The sequence below is a fragment of the Rhinopithecus roxellana genome, chromosome 1, assembly GCF_007565055.1.
Source record: "Rhinopithecus roxellana isolate Shanxi Qingling chromosome 1, ASM756505v1, whole genome shotgun sequence".
NCBI classification, from domain to species: Eukaryota; Metazoa; Chordata; class Mammalia; order Primates; family Cercopithecidae; genus Rhinopithecus; species Rhinopithecus roxellana.
Window position 1 is genome coordinate 35,695,766 of NC_044549.1, and position 23,009 is coordinate 35,718,774.

General features: G+C 32.8%; 1 protein-coding gene across 4 annotated transcripts in view; it reads right to left on the reverse strand.

The window, feature by feature from the left end:
• The window catches only part of ZBTB20 (zinc finger and BTB domain containing 20), an 831,659-nt gene that overhangs the window by 478,278 nt on the left and 330,372 nt on the right, over window positions 1-23,009 (reverse strand). For all 4 annotated transcript variants that reach the window (XM_030941361.1, XM_030941349.1, XM_030941352.1 and 1 more), the window contains one exon: window positions 145-218. The gene's annotated coding sequence lies outside the window, so the exon portion shown is untranslated. The remainder of the gene's footprint in view (window positions 1-144; window positions 219-23,009) is intronic.

A 23,009-nucleotide genomic window follows, 5' to 3' on the forward strand; every position in this document is an offset into this window, starting at 1 on the left:
TTAAGAAGAAAATCATTTAAACATATATTTCTTCAGGGACAATCACATTTTTACTCGTGTCTGGTTACTATGTTGCCAATGTTTTTGTCCTTTTTTGGGTTGGTCACAGAAACACAGAAGAAGGTACAGGAAGCTTTGACTTACAGGAATACAGTGCAGCTCAATCTTTTGTTTTTAAGGTGCAGTGATTTCAGTCTCTAAATGTAACTTCAGGCAGTCTGAAAAGAAACAGGTTAAAATCTCTTTCAGTTATAATTGGTATTTCAGATTTAATTAAAAATTAAACTTTCATAATGTTTCACCATCCAAAGCAATGCATTATCAGTCAAGCGTGGCTTTTCTTTTTTTCTTTTTTTTTTTTCTGTTAAAAAAAAAAAAAAAAAAAAAAATCCCTCTTCCCGGAGTAGTTTTTTAATGAAAAGAAAAGGATCTAAAGAGGAGAAAAAAAAGCAATTTTGAAAAACAAAATATGCCTCCATGTTAAGGACTTCATAATGATATGACTAGAAACTCAATGTTTCTGAATTTTAGCTATATTCTGATAAAAAAAAAAAAACTCCTAAACAATTTTTACAGCCTAAAGATTACAGAAAATATTAAGTTCAGGGAATAAAGAAGAAAATCTATGTATCTGAATACCCATATTAAAGAGAAATTATGATTTCAAATAGAATTGTAAAAAATGCTAGATCTGCTACTTTCCAGTGACTGAATTGCTGGTGAGATAGATGGTGAAGTAGGGCTAAATGAACATATTTAACAACACAAAATGGCCATTGAAATGTACTGTATTATGGGTTTAGCGTGCCCCATTTCACATCATATTGTACATCTTGTCACATGCAGCCACTGCTGTTTGAAGCAGCACAGGAAGATCAAGAGAGTCTGAACAAGACTCCCTGGTTTAAATAACTGTAACCACATTGCTTATTTTTTAAATACGTATTTTTAATTCTAAATTAAGTGAGAATCCAGGCATTAAGAGCTCCAAGTGTATAATAAATATTGGGCTTAAAATATTATACTATTTTTTAATCATTTCTTTCTTCAAACAACACCATCTATAAATAATAGTATTTTTTAAATTAAAAAAATCACACAGTAGAATTAAACCATCCTTACTTTTAGCTTTGAAAAACTGATACAATGGGATTTAGAAAAATTTAGTTTTTAAAATATAAATGAGGTAATATAACTAGCTTTCTTTCATTTCATAGCATGGCAGAATACTTTCTATATATTTGTAACACTAAATGTCATATGTTTATGTCCAATTTCACATTAGTGCAAGGTAATATTTTAATATTTCCCCATAGGAGAGCATAATCACAAATCACCCCTGAAACTGTACTATTATTAGAAAGCATATGTAGTTCTTACTTGTGATTCCTGTTTTCTTTTTCTCTTGAAATGTATAGAGGAATATTTTGGGTAATTGGTCTATTTGATGTACATAGATTTTAAGTGTAAACATGCTCAGGTTCATGCTAAATTCACTCATGAATGAGATCAGATTTAAAAGAAAAAATCACTGACATTGACTACTAAACTTTTCCCCCTCCTCTCACATGCCTGAATTAGGCTAAAAATGAACCAGCGTAAAGGCAGAAATTATGGAGGCGTCACCAGGGACAACTGAATGAGAGGAGGGGAGTGCACATATTTCCTTTTAAGGCAGCAAAACATTCATAAAAGAAACTGACAAAAATAACTTGTGCTCAGAAATTATACAATTATACAATATAAATATATTGAATAACAATAATCTCTGAAAAATGATTCAGAAATGTAAAAACTGCCCACCTCTGGATAAATCTGAACCACCAACTGGCATTGTTCTACTCACCAACAAAATATGGTTAGTGAAACGAATTCACTTTCTAGTTTAGACATGAAAAGGTGATAGAAACTAGGCTGAATATTTATATATAAACATTTAACTGACAACTAGTAATTCAATTCAATCAGTCAGTTTTCCTTTTCCTCAATTTGCCAGATGTTGAATGAATTGAACTATCAGCTCAAAATAATTAAATCAATTATATGAATAGATGGTCAGTGTACCAATTTTCATTTTCCCCCTCCTCCATGCCATTTCTCCTTCTCCTCTTTGATCTTTTTCTCCTATTTCTGCATGTTTCTTCTCTACTTTCACTTTCTTTCTTATTCCTTTTTCTTTCTTTCTTTTTTTCTCTTGGTGAGGGTAATGAGGCTCAAAAATAACATCTTGTATCCTGTTGAGGGAAACTTGGTCACAACTATCCTTCCAGATGACAAACTCATTCTTAAATGTCTGTTTCCCAATCCAAAGAAAACAGAGCAGTTGAAAAAATAGAGACTCAACATCACTTACAACTACCAATACCACCCCTTTATTCCCATGCTGTATTCATCATGAGGAGAACTGAAATTTATTTACATTATACCTAACCTCAAATAGGACCACAAATAAGACTAATAACAGGACCATTTTGTGGCACTCAGGCAAACGGCTGGGCAAAACAGATGGATCTTACTTTGCGCCAGGACTCAAAAAATATAGTCGCCAACTCACTGTTGGCGACTACATATCTTGGCCCAAAGATGGACCTGGAAGTGGGACCAGTTGTCTTTGATATGAATAGTGCTCCTCTTCTTATCTCCTCATGAACAAATCAGTAACTCTGTCACTATATAGTGGGGTTATCAGGTAGAATTGCTTAAAAGACTGGTCATCAAGGATGTAAAATATTCTGAGGGAATGTCAGGTGAGATGAAGGAACAGAAAGTCAGAACAAATACCTTATTTTTGGCACTTTTGTCTGTTTTCAACTTTCTGTATTTTTTAATTCAAATTCACTACTGTACACTGAACCCACCTTTAAAATAGATTTACTGAGTATGTGTCATCAATAAGAAAACTTGCTTCTCGCATTTCAGGTTCCAAAATCTGTTAACATTTTAAGTCACATAGATCAATCTCAGTCATTATTAAAATTGACAACCAGTGTCAGACTTCTTTAATCAGAACAAAACTATGTAAGGCTTTATAGATTACAGTCACCATCCAATGATGCACTGAGCAACAGCTCAGTAATCAATGCAAATTACAAAATCCGGAAGAATGCTTCTCTGGCAGAGACCCTTTAGCAAAAGAGTTGTACATTCTGCACTCCTTAAAGATTTTGAATGGCTTTCCAGAGAAATAGCAAATGCATTATATTACAGTAACCTATCTTGTAAGTCACAAGGCCACAAACAAAGTCCCCAGTCAATAAAAAAAAAACTGAAGGGGGGTGAGAACTATAGATCTTACCACTGGCTACAAACAAAGGGCTGCTTCTGACCACATTCTACTTTTTAAAATCCTCACACAGAAGGAGTTTTAGGTATCACCAGGTCACAGAACTTCAAGGAAAGAACAACAAAGCATTCCAGCCTAGGAGGTCTGTGTTAATTCAGGCACTTCTCTTATTGCTCTTCCAACTATTCAGTACTGATTGTATCTTGCTCCGAGTGCTTTTGAGAGTTCACTCATCTCTATGATTTATTTATTCAGACATTGTACAGATTTGATTTTTAAGAGACAGCCCTGTGTGTGGTCAGCATAGAAGGCTAATTATAATACTTTAATTATTTATTTTAGTATTTGTTTCTTTTCAGTATTTAAAAACTTTTTATTATAAAAAAACTCAAATATATGCAAGAGTACAGAACATAGCAAAATGAACTCTCTAGTACCCATCACCCATAGTCAATTGTTTTTCCAATTATACTCTCACTACTTTTTCTTCCACCAGATCTAAAAGACAATCCCACATAGCTTATTATTTTAGGCATGAATACTTTACTATGTGTTACTGAAAGATGACAATCATAACTAATATCATTCCACATCGAAAATAATAGTAATTCTTTAATGTCATTAAATATCCTGTCCATGTTAAATGATTGACTTTTAAATGGTCTTTACTTTTCATAGCTGGTTAGTTTGAATCAGGATCTAAATAAGATCTACACATTATATTTGAATGATAATTATCCTTTAATCTATAAATTCTCCATTCGCTTTTTAAAATTTTAACTTTGTATTTTGGAACAATTTTAGAATTATGGAAAAGTTGCAACGATAGTACAGAGAGTTCCCATATTTCCTTCACTAGTTTCTCCTAATGTTAATATCTTACATAACCATGGTAAATTTGACAAAATTAAGTAATTAATATTGATACAATACTATTAACTAAACTACAGACTTTATTCAGATGTCATCAATTTTTCCATTAATATGTTTTTTTTATCTGTTCCAAAAATCCAATCCAGGATACCATACTGCATTTTAATTGCCATGTCTCCTTAGTCTCTTCTGATCCGTGATAGTTTCTGAGTCATTCCATGTTTTTCATGACTGATAATTGTGAAGACTAGTGGTCAGATATTTTGTGAAATCTTTTAGAACTTTGATTTGTCCATTACTAGATTAGGATTATAGGTTTAGAGAAGAATACAAAAGAGGTGATGTGCCCTTCTTATAACATAATATCAAAGTATATGATATCTCTGGGTATGTTAACTTTGGTCACTTGCTTAAGAGAATGTCTGCCAGATTTCTCTATACTTCTCTTAGTTTTAATAAGCATAATTTCATTTGTTAACAGTTTATTGAGATATAAATTATATAACATACAATCCACTCTTGTTATGTGTACAACTCAATGACATTAAGTAAATTTAGAGTTGTATAACCATCGCCACTATTCATTTTTAGAATATTATTGTCACCCTACAACGATCCTTCATACCCTTAGGCAGTCAGTCCCTAGACCCAGACAACAAATATTTTCTGTCTCTATAAATTTGCCCTTTCTGGATATTTTTATTAATGCAATCAAATAATATGTGATCTCTTTCATGTAGCTTTTTCACTTATCACAATTCATTTTTAAGATTCATTTGTGTTGTGGCATGTAGCAGTAGTCTATTACCTTTTGTTGATGGATACCATTCCATTGTATGGATGTAACACATTTGTTTTATCCATTCATCAGCCAATGGACATCTGAATTGTTTCCAGTTTTTTACTGTTATGAATAATGCTGCCAGAGCATTCACATAAAATGCGTCTCTGTGTGGACACATTTTTTTTCCCTCTTAGATACCTTAAAGTGGTATTGCTGGATCATAAGGGTAAGTTTATTTTAACTTTTAAGAAACTTCCAAACCATTTTCCAAAGTGATTATACTCTTACATTTCCCCTGGTAATAATATAGGAGGCTTCTAATTTGTCTTCATCTTCCAACACTTTTTACTATCTGTCTTTATTATAGCTAGTGGTTGTGAAGTAGTATCTTATGGCTTTAATTTACTTTTCCCTGGAAATAATAATGTTGGCCATGTTTTCAAGTGTTTATTAGGCATGACTTCATCTTCTTTGGTGAATCACTTTGGTGAATTGTCAAATATTTTGCCCAATTTTTAGCTGGGTTGCTTGTCTTTTTATTATTGAAGAATTCTTTATATATTATGCATAAAAATTTTTATCAGATTATGATTTGCAAATCACAGTCTTGCATATATTTTCCCCCTGTCTTTGGTTTGTCATTTCATTTCTTTAATGGGTCTTTTGAAGTGCAAAAGTTTTAAATTTTGTTGACATCCTAATCACCAAGAATTTTATTGAATCAAGCTTTTGGTATGATAGCTAAGAACTTTTTCTAACTCAAAGTCATGAAGATTTTCTCCTGTTTTCTTCTAGAAATTTTATAATTTTAGCTCTTACATTTAGGCCCATGATTTAATTTTTATGCACGATATGAAATAAGAATCTATGTTTTTTACAGTCCTAGGTTCATGAATATTTATTTATATTGTATATAATCCTAGCATCAATTACAAAAGCACTACTTATTGAAAAGACTATCCCTTCCCCTGACAAATTGCCTTGGCACCTTTGTCAAATTTAATTGATGAAAAATATAATGGTTAATTCTCTGAACTTTCAATTCCATTCCGTTGATCTGTATGCCAATATCATATTCTATATAGTAAGTTTTAAAAGCAGAAATTGTACATTATCTAATTTTGTTTTCCTTTTTCAAAATTATTTTCACTATTTTGGGTCTTTTGCATCTTCATGTAAATTTTAGGATTAGCTTGTCAATTTCTGTAAAAACACCTTTATTCTTTTTCACAGGATTGTGAATTGAACTGTTTTCTTAATTTCATTGTTTGTTGCTAGTATACAGAAATATAATTGATTTCTGTACAATATCTCTTTTTATATCCAGTTAACTTGTTGAATTCCTTTATTAGTTCATGTGTGTGTGGTGGGGGAGGTGTACATACATTGTTTAGAACTTTCTACGTACAGGATTATATTGTCGGCAAAGAATTAGTTTTACTTTTTACTTTCCAATCTGTATGCCATTGATTGTTTCTTTCTGCTGGTCTGTCTACCCTTTTCTTTCCCTTCTGCTCCCCCTCCTTCTCCTTCTTCTCCTCCTTCTCCTTCTCCTTCTCCTCCTCCTCCTCCTCCTCCTTCTTCTTCCTTCTTCTTCTTCCTCCTCCTCCTCCTCCTCCTCCTCCTCCTTCCTCCTCCTCCTCCTCCTCCTCCTCCTCCTCCTTCTTCTTCTTCTTTTTCCCTCTAATTTGTTTCTCTCTCTCTTTCTTTCTTGTATTTATCATTCTGGACTGGATTGAATCTCTTGTTCAATGTTGAATAGAAGACATAAAAACTGACAACCTTGCCTCTTTTCCAATCCTATGAGTATATCGGTCAGGTTTTCATCATTACATACATTAGTTATAAGTTCTTCATAGATGTCCTTTGTCAGGTTACAGAAGTTCTCTTCTATTCCTTTTTTGAAAGTTTATATCACAAGTGGATACTGGATTTTCTCAAATGTTTCTGTTTATCTATTGAAATGGTCATGTGGTTTTTTTTTTTTTTCTTTTTTCTATTAATCTGGTATACTGCATTAATTAATTATTGGATGTGAAGTGAAACTCGCATTCCTGGGATAAATCCTCTGTGGTCAGACTGTATAATGCATTTCTACTTTGCCACATTTGGTTAGTGAATATTTTGTTGAGTTTTGGTGTCTATATTCATGAGGGAATCTGGTCTGCAGTTTTCTTTCATTGTGATGTCTTTGTCTGGCTTTGCTCTCAGTGTAATATTGTAGAAATAACTGAAAAATGACATTTCTTGCTCTATTTCTAGAAAAGTTTGTGAAAGATTGGTAATGGATAGAATTCACCAGTGGAGCCATCTACACCTAGGATTTTCTCCTAACTATATATTGTATCTCTTAACTATTATGAGTCTGTTCATATTTTCTATTTCCTCTTGAGTCAGTTTTGGTAATGTGTACATTTTTAAGATTTTATCCAGCTAACTGCTAACAACTGTCCAGTTGCTAACAATTGTCTAATTGTCAAGCAATGACAACTGAGGTCAACAAATGATCAGTCACAGGTTGTATTTCTATCAAGCAATGAAAAGGATTATGAGGTTATAATATTTGTTCACAGTATAGTATGAGATCAGGAATGAGAGAGAAGGTATCACCACCAACCCTATAGAAATGAGAATGATTATGAGGTTATACTATTTGTTTATAGTATAGTATAAACTATAATTATACTTCATAATCCTTTTCATTTCTATGGGACTGGTGGTGATACCTTCTCTCTGATTCCTCATTTTGGTAATCTGTCATCTTCTCTCCTTTTTCCTTGATCAGTCTAGCAAAAGAAAAACTGTTTTGGTTATCTTTTCAAAAAACTAACTTTTGGTTTCATTAATTTTCTCTATTATTTTCATTATCTATTTCATTAATTTTTGTTCTTATCTTTGTTATTTCCTTCCTTCTGTTTAAATAGAATTTAGTTTTATGTTTATATTATGTCTATACTTAACTACATAATGACATGATGAGGTCCTTTTGTTTAGGTGAATTTTAGATATGTTTTTGTCATTTCATTTCCACTTAAAGGATTTCCTTCAGTATTTCTTGTAAGGCAGGTCTACTAGCAGCGAATTGTCTCAGTCTTGGTTTATTTGGGATATCCTTATTTTATATTTCTGTATGAAGAACACTTTTGCTAAATATAAAATTCCTAAATGACATTTTCCCTTTTTTTTTCCTTCTGCACACTGAATACGTTATCCCTCTGCCTTCTGGCTTTGTTTCTAATGAGAAGTAAGCTGTTAATCGTAGTGTTGTTTTCCTGTATCTAATAGTCTTTTTTTTTCTTGTTACTGTCAAAATTTTCTCTTTTTCTTTCAAAGGTTTGACTATAATGTGTCTATTTACAGATCCTTTTTGTGTTTATCCAACATAGAGTTTTTGTGCTTCTCAAATGTGTAGATTAATGTTATTCATCACATTTCGGAAGTTTTTGGCTATTATTTCTTCAAATATTTTTGAGCCCTTTCTTTCTTTCCTCCTCTTCTCTACCATTAGAGATATGTTAGTGTACTTGATGGTATCTCACAGGTCTCCAAAGCTCTGCTCATTTTTTTCATTGTTTTTTTTCTTCTCTTCAAATCAGATCATTTCTATTAATTGATCTTCAATCTCATTGTTTGTTCATTCTGCCATCTCAAATATTCTGTTGAGACTCTCTTGTAAATTTTTTATTTCCATTATTATATTTTTTAACTCCAGAATTTTTGTTCCTTTTAAAATAACTTATCTTTATATTGATACTCTCTAAAGAGTAATTACAGTAATACTTTATTTAACATGATTTCCTGTTATTTGAACATATTTCTAATAGTGCTTTCAACTCTTTGTTTGCTAAGTTTAACATCTGCTGTCTCCACTTCAACCCAGATACAATCTCTAATTTTTCTTCAGACACTTGCTTTTAATCGCTTTTTACATTGGGTATGAGTCACACTCCTGTTTATTACATGTCTCATTTTTTTCTTGAAAATTGACATCTTATATACTATATTACAGCAACTCTGGCTTCTGACTTTTCCCTGTTGAGGGTTGTTGCTGCTATTGCCGTGTTTGTTTATTTAGGACTTACCTAACGTAACTCTGTGCAGCCTGTCTTCCCCATGCTGTGCCACGGTTGATGTTTCTGCTCAGTTTGTGTAATTTCCATTTTTGTTTTTAAGCTAGGACTTTCCCCTGTGTTAACAGTTTAGTGGTCAGCCAACGATCAGTCACAGGTTGTACTTAAACACCTATGGCCATTATGCTAACTAACACCTCTAGTTGATATATATGTGTGTGTGGGGTGGAGAATGCACTCAAAATTCAGGCAGTTTAGAAGTCTTTTTTTAAATTTTTACTTTCCATTTGTTCTCTCTTATCCTCTCTCTGTGTGCCCAAAGCCTTAGGTTCAGCTAAGGATAAGTGGACATCTTGGTCCTCCTCTGGTCTTCCCCAAAGTATGTGTGTAGCCTTTCAGACCTCTAGGAATATGTGGTAGTTTACCAAGGTTCACTATGATAGTATCCTTTTCCAATTCTCCCTGCTAAATTTCTGACCAATCTGCCAGTTCTTTTCTACTCTGAACTGTAACTTCAGGCTACATATGATGTTTATTCTCCTTGCTTGTTTGCCCCTGAGATTGTCACTGTTTTGACCACACCTAAGGGCATGGGGTTTTTCCATGTTCTGCTCCATCAAATTATCAAATCAACCACTTTCAGCAGTGAAGTTGTGGGTTTTCATGACTTGTCCTGCCCTGGCAGAACTTTTGATCCAACGGAACTGTGGGGAGGGGTAATTGGAGGAAGCAGTCCTGGCTAAAACACTGTGGGTTCCTAATTGTGCTAGTTGTCCCAACGTAACTTTTAATTTGGCCCCTTTAGCTCCCAAAAGTATCCAGCTTCTGTGATATGATTTATGACCTTTTAATCTATAATGGGCATAAACGACTTATGCCATTTCTTCAGCGAATGACCATTGTCTAACTCTTTTCTTAGTAATGCAGGAATCAGGGGCCTAGCTGCAGGTAGGCATGCATGTGGGGTGGGGGTGGAGGGAGTCTAACTGCCATTGAATGAACATTTTCATAATAATTACATGTGTACAGAAAATCTTCAACTGCCCCTCCTACTACATCTCTAGAAGGTTTAAAGGTTTGCAGGGGCGTGGGGGATTAAGGATTTCTAGGGAAGTGTATGGGATATAGATATAAGGTTATCAAAATTCTCCCATGGGAGATAAATAATTTCGCCTCACTTTATAGAGTTTGGAGAAACCACTCAGCAAGAAGGACTAGAATTACTTTGGTTAATAATGAGTTGCTATGAACTTTGGAGCTGGACTGAGTTGGAATAAATCTATTCTAAGCAATTGTAAAGAATATGTCATTTAGACTTAATCTTATACAAAACAATAATAGCTCAGAGATCTAAGTAGGTCCAAATACTTACTTGGATCAGGTTAGTATTTGCCAGCTTATTTTCTCACAGATTCCTGTGCTCACTCAGGTTATACTTCCTTGGGAACATACAAAGGGAATAAGCTCCTTTTGGAACTCAAATAACTTGTAAATCAGAAAGTTCCCATATAGATATAGAGAATAATATTTACTATAAAATAATTTTTCCTTTACATGATGATCCACAATAAAGTCCCCTTGAGAATAGACTTCCCTAGAGCATTTAAATTATGTACAGATTTACAAAATAACTCCTATCACATGAAAAGAGATAAACATATAATATCTGCTTCTATGAATTATCTAAGCTTTCATTTTTCTTCAGAGACTGAAATAGAAGAAAAAAAATCAGCAAACTTTGTTCAGGAGAAATTAAGAATGTATAAAGCATTAATTATGAATATCTTACTGATATTTTTGGATCAACATAATACTTCACTTTTACAAAATGTTGAGGAAATCAAAGTATTCACCAAACTTCATCTCATTAAAGTGTCAAAACCTTTAATCTAGGAACATGTAATAGTAAAGACTACTGTTTCTGTTGGGAAAACAAGAAATCTAATCCATGAAACAAAACCTTGAAACATCACACACATTGCTTAAAGATGTAAGTCTGATGATGGAGAATGTGATGAAACTCCATCACCTTGTTGTATAAGGTTATCAATAGGGCAATATCCAGGCTGCAATGCAAAAGAAACTTGAAGCCTCAAACTCCTATTGTGTATACATTCGAGTGGATTCAAAACAAATATTTAAACAGATTTCTGTTCCTGTGGAATGGTATTTTTCCAGCAAACCTCTCCAGCGATTGTTTTTATTAGGCTTTGCAATTTCTATAAAAGGATATCAACCCTATCCCAACTTGATTACTATTTCTGCTATTAATTAACAATAATAACAAAAAATAGGCTGGGCATGGTGGCTCCCATCTGTAATCCTAGCATTTTGGGAGGTTGAGATGGGCAGATCACATGAGTCCAGGAGTTTGAGAGCAGGCTGGGCAACACAGCAAAATCCCGTCTCTACAAAAAATGCAAAAATTAGCTGGGCATGGTGGCACATGCTCATAGTCCCAGCTATTTGGGAAGCTGAGGCAGGAGGATCGCTTGAGCCTGGGAGGCGGAGGTTGCAGTGAATCAAGGTGGCACCACTGCACTCCAGCCTGGGTGACAGAGTGAAACCCCATCTCAAATAATAATAATAACAAAAATAGTTGTATTTCAAGTAATACTATCCAGATAATCTAATCTAATATAATCTAGATAATCTAGACTTCACTGTCATTCAATGAATTATATCTATGAGAAGTGTTGTCTATTTGGTCCAAATCTTTTAAGAATGGGAATACTAAAGTTCACAGTAATAAGATGTTGTCAGTCTACATTGAGGACTACAAAGTAGAATTTCTATAAAATATCCTTTGTTGCTAATGAAAGTTAATATTTATCTTGATATTTACATTATAATACAGTGATCCCTATACATACTGAAGAGCATCCTAGGAAGATTTGTTTTTCTTAGTATCAGCATTGTATTTCTTTAAAATATATAATCAGAGCCCAATCTGTAAATGTACATAAGATTCTTTATAGGATGCTTTTCAAATGTAGGTCAAATTCTTGCACCCTTCTCATGTTTTTCCACTGTTTACCCATTTTATTTTTTATTTACTTAATTTATATTATATCTTTCATTTACTTTCATTTATATTTATACAAATATATTTCTATATAAATATATTTAAATTGTTCATAGATGTATCATTTAAGCTATCTCAATTTCTTTTTGTAACAAAGAGATGTCTGCCTCTACTGTATATTTGTCTGTCTACCCTTCCATGTAACAATTCATCTAAATTTACTATATGATATCCCAACATTTCAGATGCAATTTGAAAATATCAACTTTAGATCTTCTATAAACTCATCTATGTTTTTTTGGTGACTTTAGTTTTCTTCTACCTTCAAAGCTATTCAAATCAGAATAGCTTCAAATCTGCCTTAAATTTGTCTGAGACAAAGTAACAGATTTGTATCATCAGAGCTCAATATTAATTTAAAGCTTAGCTAACCACCTCTTTGCTAAGTCACCTGAAGATGATTCTTGCCTTTCTGTGCAAGAATAAAATAATTTGGGACCTATGGAACAACACCAACCATTTTCAAATAACTAATAAGGCATATAACATAGAGCAGACCCAACTGATTATATAGTTTGTACCCTGCCCAAGGCACCTAGTCCAGGAGTGTGTTCCACTCAATAACCCATGGTCCCTAGCCCAAGCTGCATCTGCTTGAGTAAAGGGTTTCTTTTAATAATTTGCACAAAGGTGTCCAAACAGGCAGCTTTTTTCTAAGTTGTATTAAACCTCTATATAAGATAAGAGAGGCCCTCTATAATATGTTTCTATAGTACCTCTAGCAGAATATAAATAATCTTATTAATATTAGCTGGCTCTCTAGCTGTTACATGTAACATAAATATTCAGGTAACCTCCTAGTAATGACTAACCTCATGAGCTTAGGTCTACATGACTTGCACTAAAGAATGTTTCAAAAATAGAATGTTAAGTTCTGAGACAATGGATTATTTGTACAATAAAATACTTTTCCTTTAAATTTAGCTTCTGGCTCCCATTCCTTCAGGCAGATTTTATATATTAGTAGTTACGTCTTAATGAATTATCTACAGGTAGGCTATACATAACACATTTTTACATTAACTTTTTGTGACTATGACACTAATACATGCCCATGGCAAAAACAAAATAAACAAAACAGTACACTGAAAATACAGAAAGTATAATGAAAAAATTACGAGCATCGATAGTCTGATGACACAGAGACAATAAACCACTACTGGACCTTCAGGATTTCATTCCAATGTGACACATTTTAATCCCAATTTGGCTTACCCATTTTCCCTTGCACACAATGAGTAGCCTCCTATTTTTACTATTTGGTATTGTGCTTAAGCAACTGAAATATTTCAAGTATTTCTATAACAATTGTTTTCTATCAAATTACTTAGTAATTGATCAAGTACTATTATATTTAATAGCCCTGCTATTGATCATTATTCATGATACTACTCATTGTTATTGCTTATTCTTTCATGAATTTGGTTTTATACAACCATGTCTTACGGAGATTTTATACACACACGCACACACACACAAAACACACACACACACAACCTGCTACTAAGTAAGTATTAAGCCATTTCTCTGAAATAATATGGAGGTTAGAAGTAGCTTTTAGATGAACAAAATAAAATGGTAAGTTTGATGCTTAAAAGTCAAAAATTTCATATCAATGCCAAAGATACATTAGTTGAGAAAATACTCTTTTTTCTTTATTTTTACTATCTTTGCTACAACACTACAATATTAATATGGAGAACTGTGAGTCAGCTATGCCTATAAAGGTAAAGTGCCATAAAAGCCCCAATGCATCTCTCTCAAGAGTCTAATCTTATTCTGTCTGAGGAGCTATCCTCTTTCTGTGAACTCTGTCATGTAGAATTACATCACCTCCCATGGCTCAGATTATCTCCAATTTATAAAATGCTTTAACAAAAACTGTTATGAAGTGGGCTCTGTTATATATTCATATAACTTCCTCTTCACTTTGTTTAATACGGAAATACACAATACATCAATATGTGTTTCATTAAGACAGTTGTTTCGATATAGTAACAAGCTGGGCAAATAGAGGAAGTGTGCTGGGTGCAATTTATTTACATTTTAATAAGACCTCAAACAAATGATACCACACAGGAAGCTCAGAGTTAGGTTAAGGAGAAATGGTGGCTAAAAAATGCCTTGAAGTTTGGAAGCTGTAAGTATTATCTAATCAATAGTATTACTTTTGAATTAAGATAGAATAACCATTCCACAGGGACAGGTATTGTGGTCTGTGACAAACATTATTCAATGCAGACATTAAAAATTTAGGGGAGATATAAATTTTCAAAGTTGATAAATTTTTAAGACTAAACCTTAGAATATATGCCAAATGCTAAATGTTAAAATGGATCGGCCTATGAAATAAAAATCTCATGAAAACTCAAAGTATGGGAGTTTTCTTCCTTAATACACCAAAGCTTACCGCTAAAATCCCCATTTAATAGAGATGATAACTTCACTGTTCACATTTTGGGTTTTTCCTACTATGCATGTTAATTCTTTTTGAATAGTTCTAAAAATCAAGACAAGTATGTACTTTAATGAAATAGGAGATTCGGAAAGCAATGATTTTCAGTCTACAGCTATAGTAGCCTGCACTATTCCTATTTCCAAACTCTGAGCAGGGTCCCCTTTGTTTGAGACAAATTATCACTGGTAATATCTTACAGATTAATGTGCATGACATTTGTCTATCCAGTGTAGTTTCCAAGACAATAAAAAAAAATCTTGCAAAAGTAAAATTATTTAAGCTGCCAGTAAAGAAACAATTGTAAAAGTACAATAATGATAGGAAAAGCATGAAGAGGCCAGGGTGAGGTAAATATACAAAAGGAATCTTGTAAGAACTGACACATTTGCTAAAAGAACAAGAATATGACTCCGTGTGTGTGTGTGTGTAAATCTCTCTATATATGTCTATATGAAATACATTTATACAACATATATATACATTATATATATATATCTATACACACACACACACGCACACATAATAAATCAGGCCTGGCATAGTAGCTCACGCCTATAATCCCAGCACTTTGGGAGGCTGAGGCAGGCGGATCACCTGAGGTCGGGAGTTTGAGACCAGCCTGACCAACACGGAGAAACCCCGTCTCTACTAAAAATATAAAATTAGCCGGGCATGGTGGCACATGCCTGTAATCCCAGCTACTCGGGAAGCTGAGGCAGGAGAATCACTAGAACCTGGGAGGCAGAGGTTGCAGTAAGCTGAGATTATGCTATTGCACTCCAGCCTGGGCAACAAGAGCGAAACTCTGTCTCAAAATAAAATAAATAAATAAATAAATAAATATCTCTCTATATATACACACACAGAGCCATACATATATGCCTCTATAAAAATAAATATTTCATTAGGAGTTTTGCAATTTGCTTATTTGTATCTATCTATGAACTAGAAAGTAAGTTCCTTGAAAGTATGACTTACTTTTTCTGTGTTGTAACTGATAATAACTAGCATGATTCTGAGCAGAAAATTGGTTCTCAATAAATATTTGTGTGAAATATAAAAAATCTAACTTCATTTCATGCATACTATGTAAAAGAACAACATTAAAAAATTTCCAAAAATAAGACAAATGATATCATTATATGGGGAAAGAAAGTTAGATTATGCTACACTACACTGAGCCAATAAAATTAATACCAAAAAAAACCCTTCAACTGAAAATAAAGCTATGTAAATACATGCTGAAATCCTACAGATGATTCGGACTCCAGAGAAATGAAACCGCAATGACAGCATCATGAAAACGAGTTACCCCAATATCACATATCATTTCTGTCATGCTGTACAGGGAGTGGTAAGGTGTGATGAGAAATTCCAATTTCCTAATCACACAGAATATAAACAATCTATATTATAGAAGTCTATGAATTTTCTGAGGCATTATAAACTTTTACGGACATTTTTGATTAGAATCTGAACACGATGGTGTTTCAATATAAAACTCGTAATTTCAATTGTGAATCACCATTTTACATTTAAACAATTTTAAAAATTCACATTGTGACATGGAATACCATTAGGTTATTTAAAAAACTCTGAAAGTTTTCTTAATGAGGTCATAAAGTTTTTTTCTAGTTATGCAAGAGCAATTTGATAGTGGGAAATCAATTATGCTATTGCTGAAGTGTCACATTTCAAATTATTCTATAATGTTTTAAAGGGAAAGGGATATGCCTCTTACTCCCAATGACTAGTGAACAATTTCTGGCATATAGTAAGTGCTGAATAAAATGTATGATGAATTAATTTGAGTTGAAAAATACATCTCAAGAAAAGTCTATGTCCATGAATTACAACTGGACAATATTTACCAGAAAAAAAAATTAATAAAAGTTAACACCCATTCCTAATAATCAAATAAGGATTCAGAAAATAGTATTTTAATCCATTTTACCAATATATTAAATAATATCTGTCTTAAATCAACAACTAATATTTGCCTTAAATATGGAAAAAAAATTAGAGAAAATGCCAAATAATAAAGAACAAGAAATGTGCCCTCTATCACAATGATTACTTAACTGTTTTGGAAATTATAGCCAATGAAATAGGATATTAAACAGAAATAAGAAGGGAAATAGACAGTCATCTTTGTTAGGAGATAATTTAATGACTTTGAAACCCCAAAAGAACTTAAAAGAAATTATTAAAACTATTAAGAGAGCTGAATAAAATAGCTAGATAATAAATACAGATAGTTTCCAACTTACAGTGGTTCAGCTTAGGATTTTCCAGTTTTACAAGGGGTTTATCAGAATGGAACCCCACGTAAGTTGAGGATCATATGGATTATAAATAGGAAGTGACTTTTCTACCAAAAAATTATAAATGAAATACAGGCAATCAAGGACACTAACAAGAACATAGTATGCCTATATCTAAATATACTAAGGAATTTGGGGATCTATATGAATAAAGAGACACAATCTATTTATGTATGAAAACAAACTATGCTTCTGAATGGGAAGACTGAATATTGCGAAGATACTAATACTAATTTATAGGTTTAATACAATTCCAACAAATATTCCAATGAAACATTTTTATGAACTCAAGAAACTAAACGAATCCTGACTAATAAGTAGGTGAAGAAAGCCAAAGCATTTTTGTAAAAAGAAAGATAAGGAAGGATTTGACCTAAAAGATACACAAACTTATTTTGAAGCTGCAGTGGAAGCAATACGGAACCGGTGAAAGAACTGAAAAAGCAGATAGTCCAGAACTAGATCCCAATGTTGATAAAAATTAGGAGGCAATCAAGATGATATCAAAATCGGTGGGGAAATGATTCCGGAACAATTGATTAACCATTAAGAACAAAAGTAAGTAAGATGTTTACATCATAACATGCTAAAATAAATTCTGGGAGAGACAGACAATTAAAAATATAAAACAGAACCATGATCATACTAGAAAAAAATGGTGAATATTTACTAAATTTCAAGCTATTTAAAAAAGAAGATAAAAGTCATGGACACACTCACAGAGGAAAAAAATAAATGAAATTGGCCATACAAATATTTAACATTTTCTCACATAAAATCTTACAAATCAGTAAAACAACATGAGTAAAGGCCATAAGCAAACAATTTATAAAAATAAGAAAATAATGACAAACAAACATGTAAAAAACATTCTATTTCCTTATTAATCAAATCAATGCAAATTAAAACAATGTAGACCAGTTATTTTGCCTACAATTTGTCATATATTTATAAAATGCTACTATTCAAAACAGTTAAGAATGTAGTTAGAAAAGCACTTTTACATACAATTGGAGAAGAATTCTCAAAGGAACCTTGAGAATTTTATATCCTCTAGCCCAGAAATCAACCTTCTAAGGATGTAAGCTATAAACACAATCCAAGACGCAGATAAAAATTTATATATAAAAATGATCCTCAGAGTAGGAGAAATAATAGTGGAAAATGACCTAAATGTCAAACATGAAGGAGTTAATTAAAACTTTGGGGTATATAATTAAGATACAATATTACACAGCTATTGAAAACAAGTATTTTATGACTCGTTTTCATAAAATAAAATTAGGCTAAGTGAAGAGATCACTATACAGACTATACAATACAAAATGTTATTTAGAAATATACAAACACATATATATAAACACCTGTACACTTTAGAAATGTCCATATACCTGGAAAGAAGCAGAGCAAATACTTAGAATTGTTTATCCATGATTGGTGGTGTCAAGTGATTTAAATTTATTCGCTATATATATTTTTTATTTTGATACATCCTTTCAATAAGTATACATTGCCTTTTAATCTGGACCAAAAAAGTGATTTTAAGCCTAAGATGAATTTATATGGGTTAGAATTTCACTTAAGGGAAAAAAAAAACCAGATACCGATAAAAATAACTTTTCATATACATGTGGAATTACTGTGCTCTTTAATCTGTGAACCTCCATACTTTTGTGCATAAAGAACATCTATTGAGATATTGAGGTACTTGTTTTTTTTTTAGTGCTGAAAAACACAATAATTTTCCTGAATTAAAACCCAAAGAAAATAAAGTCACTCATAAATACCATATTTGACAACAGCGTTCACCCAGTGCTCTGATGGCCTTTCCCCTTGTTGACTTATTGATAAAATTTACCTATATTGCTAATATTAATAATTGTTTTGGTATCAATTTCAGGAATAATCAATCTGAGAATGTTTACTCGGCCCATTTAGACAACACCAAGGAAGACACCCCCAAGTAACTGTAACCAGCATTGTGAACAGTGTATTTGCGTTTTCACATTTCTTTTCCCTGGAATACCAACCTTGCCTAGTATTTTGCAAATAACAATGGATGGAACTTAGATTTTCAACAACAGTGCTTAAAAAATAGCTGCCAAAGTCAAGACATGCAATAACCTTCTAAGTAAGTTTGCTGGCTCCATATTGTGTTTGAAGGCACACCCCCTCCAAACGTCTGCACTCACCATCTGCTACTCAACTGCAGAATAATGCACTGAAGTCTGGTGTTGTTTGGCATGGGCAAAGACAGCCAATGTCCAACTCCATTCAGACATGTGCACCATATCAGGAACCTTATGACACAGTCCTCAACATCAATGCAGCACTTTCAAGCCCTGCTGCACATCAATCAAGTATGTATGACAGTCAAGCTGATAGATAAAATCTAAGCCAACTCTAAATACCTACTGTGCATGGATCTCTCTAGTTTGCCTGCAGCTCACCTTCTATTAAGATGATAGCTTTAGCCTAGTCTTCTATGCCAAAATAAGTGCATGGAGTCACTCTGGCAAGAAGAAGGGTCTATATCAATGTCAACAAACAAGTTTCTTGCGCCCGACCCTACCATCTGTCCTCCTGCTTCCCACCTACCATACTTTATGTGGACCTTGATGAATGAGATTCTAATAGTCCAAGATTCTAGTTTAGCCAGCCTTTGCAGATGGGGTCAACATGACTGCCCTCTGGCCAAATACCCAGGGTGACATAGCTGATGGGTTACCTGGAAAGTGCCTTTTTGCAGATTTAATGTCAGAAATAAAGCAAATGAAGGCATTCCTGCAGGTTTTGAGTTTCAGGTTTATGGAAAAAAAGAGATACATCCGATGCTTAAAGTGAAGATAATTTTTCTTTTAAATTATTTGAAAATCTTACAATGCTAAAGTATTGATAAATTCCATTTCAACACTATAGGTAAGGGAAATAAAACGAATGAATAAAAATAAAACTGGGGCTATTCTAACGTATTTACAAAGCAGGTTTGAGAGAAAGACTTGAAAAAACTCAGAAATATGTAGAAATATGACTTGACATTGTAACATTAATATAGAAGCATATTATTTCATTCTGCATTAGATGCAACAATATTAGAGCATATTGCATGAGCTAAATGGGAATAATAGCTTTCATACCTACTCTACAGGAGTTGTATGGCACTTGCAATTTCAAGGTAGAGCAGTAAAATTTAATATAATATTAAGTATGAGATATAAATAGTTTCTGGAGAAATCTAATTGTTTTTGCCTTAAAAAAGATATTACATGAAACATGATAAATCAGTATTGTCACAAAAGTAGTAAATAAAATTATGTTTTTTTTGAACATGTTGACAAACCATTTCAATTAGGTCATTAAAAAAACACTTAAGACTGAAACAAACAGAAATTTCAGGAAATGCCACTAGTTCCAATCCAACTCAATTTAATATGATCATACAATGATAAGACCTTATTTTTCCTTCAAGGAAAGCTAAATATATTCCTAGCATGGTCTCTGGACACACCAAAAATAGAAAAAGCAAAAACACAACAACATTCTACCAAGGAAACAACATCATCTGAAACTCTAGACAATTTAAGTAATAATAATAAAGTGAATCTTTACCAAATGAGAAAATGAATGTGAAAATATGTTACATACTGTAAAGCACCATACACAGAATTATTCACAGCATCTAATAAAGTGCTTTGTACATAGTAAGCATTTACTAAATGTTTGTAGAATTGACTAGAATTTAATTGAAAAGAGAAGTATAATGAGACTTCTACAAGTAGAATCAGATCCTTTTAATACCATGGGAAAAAGTTTCAGTCAAATTATATGACTAGGTACATCCATTGTCTTTGATGTTATGAATCAAGATGAGATCCTATTATATCAAAAGAAAAAATATTGTTGAATTTCTCTTTGGAGAAATCACAGTAAAATGAAAAGCATGATTATTTTTAATTTCAAAATATCTCCAAATTTTATAGCATTCTTCGGTCAACTAAGATAATGCTATAGAAATCCTACATAAAACTTGAACTTACAATGTCCTGGCCTAATCATCTGGCTAATCTCTTTGAGTTTTCCTGAAATATGCTCACATCCCATTTTCTATGGGAATTCTCCCACTGATTAACACAGAGAATGAGAATTTGGCCTGTGCTCTATAGGCACCATTGAAATGTGGCCACCTGAGGCATGTAGGGAGGGCATCCAGCTGGCACACCACATGTTGCCCTGGAGTAGTGTACAATGAGAGGGATATTTTGGCTAAGAATACCTGGACAATCTCTATTAAGGTCCTGATTATGAAAAGGACTTCAGCATTATCATTGTCTCATGGGCATAATATGAGCCAGGGAAACTTCTGTTTCTAAGTTCATATATTTTCGAAAGAAAGGACTTATAAGAATACAAGAAAAAATCAAAGAGCTCTATGAAAGAGAAACGCTGGGCCACTGATACTAGATTTTATGTACTATCCATATCACTAGAGGAAACTTTTTTGAGAGCTCCATGCATTTTAAAATTTATGCTAAAGCACACTATAGACTTGACCATAAAATAAAACATAATGAAATCTGTAAAATAAAGGATGCAAAAACATAGCGTGAAAATTTATGTCTGTAGTGCAGTTGTTGTACTATATATTATAAAAATCAATTAAGTTCACATACTACTCACTTAAGAAATATCTGCTGATTTTATTTTTATTTTATGCAACTTGTGAGGAAGAAAATCCATGCATTTGAACTGTAGTGCCAATAAAACAATTTTGTCAATTTTGAGTCTATTTTTTTCAAAACACCATACGTGATTAAAACACATAATGCACTAGTATTTTTGCCAAATTTTGTTTTTAAACCAAAGCTGTTTTTGAATTACATAAGCACAAAATCAGAATTTCAAAACCGGCAAACATATTTAGGGGTGAATTTTAAAATAAGCCCACTTGATTCATTGTTAGACAAACTTTGAGTGCCAGGGACATTTTTGTGAAATTCCACTGGGGTAAATAGGGTAGCTAGGAAACGCTCCTCAAAGTGAAAAATAAGTATATGCATTACTTTCAATAAGTTTTGTTAAGCATTTTCACCCTCATACTAAGTGGTTCTGGTGATATTTACAATACAACATGAGCATAAATCTTAAGGAATTTATGATGTCACCAAATGCTAAGAAACGATTACAGCTGGGTTTTACATTTGTGTTTATATGTTATTTTGCATATAGATCCCAAAAACCAATGAAGAGAAACTTTGATACAAAACATATCCTGAAACTAAAAGACAGCTTCTATCTATCAATATAACCAGTTGATAGCATTTCTAAGACAGAGTTTGACAGTAAGTGAAACAAACAAACATAATGTTTTAAATATGCCACTTCAGCCACTCCAGCTGTCATTCAAGAGGCTTTTTTTAATATCAATAATTCAATGCCACACAAATAGGAATTCGGTCTTTTCAATAAAGTTTGGTGACAACTTGTCGGCAGAAAGGAAACTAATATATATGTGGAAACTTTTATTTTGTCATCATGTATGTTTGTTTGAACTTGCTTAAAATATTGTAATTGTGGGCCTAATTTACACATTTTTTCCTAAAAGCTCAAACAAATCACAATGATCACAGTGTCCCTAAGACTAAGGGGTCCCAATTTACACCAGAGAAAATAAACTCAGAGAGCTAAAGAGTACTGGCAGAATATTATACTGCAAGAATAGCAATAGACTAAGTATATTCACTTGAATCCTAATAAAACCATAAAAACTACCACTTTATAGTTTTGATTAGCTTATATTTTTACTTAATTCAAAATATTTTGCAGAAAAGTTTTCTTGCTAGTTTTATTGCTAGGAACAGAATAACTTTTATTAATTGAATTAATTTTTGTAATTTGTGACCAGTGAGGTTTAACTGGTCATGCGTATTCTTTAGCAACTCAGATACTTCATAGATCTTAATCCCCTGATGAAAATTTAAGTCCTAAAAGGCCAGGAAATACTGAGAATCAAGTTGGCTCCTCCACCATCTTTACTGACAGAAATCCAGAGTGCCAAAAGTCAGCACTGCTGGTTGCTGATCATCATACCTAAATATTGATTCTTCTAAAACGTGTATTTTGAGACTTGCTTGA